At 48.6% G+C, this 1,217-nt stretch overlaps 1 pseudogene; it reads right to left on the reverse strand.

Moving 5' to 3' along the window:
- Window positions 1-298: 298 nt before the first annotated feature.
- Window positions 299-766, reverse strand: LOC105987470 (annotated as a pseudogene).
- Between the last annotated feature and the right edge of the window lie 451 nt (window positions 767-1,217).

The following is a 1,217-nucleotide window of genomic DNA, read 5'->3' on the forward strand; positions in this document are numbered from 1 at the left end:
TCAGGATCTGAGGATTGTGATTCAAAGCCAGCCCCACGAGAAAAGTCTGTGAGACTCATCTCCAATAAACTACTCAGAAAAAGCTCAAAGTGGCTCTGTGGCTCAGGTGGTAATGTGCTAGCCTAGTGGCTCAAGGGACAGCATCCATGTCTCCAGTTCAAACTCCAGGATTGGCAGATAATAATAATAATAATAATATGTTAGTTACATCATCAATCTCCTAGAAGTTGTTTTGGTATATATGTATTTTTAATGAATATACATATATATAATAATCAATGGAAACAATTACTGTGTTTCATCTTCCATTCCAATTTAGTCTCTGTTGATAAAAAGCAATTACAACTTGAGGGCATTTAACATTAGCCTCTTTTGCCAGCACCAACTCAGCGTCATCTAAATTTCTCCACTTCATGAGGAACATCAGTTCTCCACCAATATCTGTGACACCAATTATTTGTTCAGGCTCAAGACCCCTAGCAAAGCCATTTTTATCGTCACATTCACTGGCGGACGAACCAGTTTCTTCAGAGTTTATGAAGGCCGTGATTAAGTCAGCACAATGTAAATTTTCCTCCGGCTCCCAGGTGTTCTCGGCATCCGAATACCCCTTCCATTTCAGGAGATACTCCACCCTGTGATAGTGCACACGTCGGCCCACTACCTTCTCCACTTCAAACTCTTCGGGCGCTTCTTCTTCAGCTTTTCTAGACTTTCCATTCTGTTTCTTTCTTCCTTTCGGTATTGCAGATTTCTTGGGGGCCATTTTCTAATTGCGGATTTGAAGAGCGCTTACTAACCGCCGCAGAGACCCTTGGGCGACCCTGGCCCACGGAACCTCCGATGGGGATATGTGGTCACTTGCTTGGTACGGTTAAGTCCTCTCCTTGGGCAATTTTAACTCATGTTGAATGGCTGCAGGCAATGTTAGAATACCGTCTGCTCTTGGGTTCCATGTGGTGCTGGTGGCTCACGCCTATTATCTTCTGGGGAGGCTGAGCTCTGGTGGCTCTCGATCTGAGGCAAGCCCGGGTGGAAAGGGGGAGGGGGTGGGCAGTGGGGCGGGCGGCGTGGCTCAAGGGCCAGAGCACCGGGCCAGCAAGCCTGGGGCGGGGACCAGACGCCGCGCACCAGCGGCTACGGAGTGATGGCGGACTTACAGCGTCCCCTGCGGTGCGCACCAGCGGCTACGGAGTGATGGCAGATTTACAGCGTCC

This window comes from Dipodomys ordii, unplaced genomic scaffold (assembly GCF_000151885.1).
Source record: "Dipodomys ordii isolate 6190 unplaced genomic scaffold, Dord_2.0 Scaffold3, whole genome shotgun sequence".
Lineage (NCBI taxonomy): Eukaryota > Metazoa > Chordata > Mammalia > Rodentia > Heteromyidae > Dipodomys > Dipodomys ordii.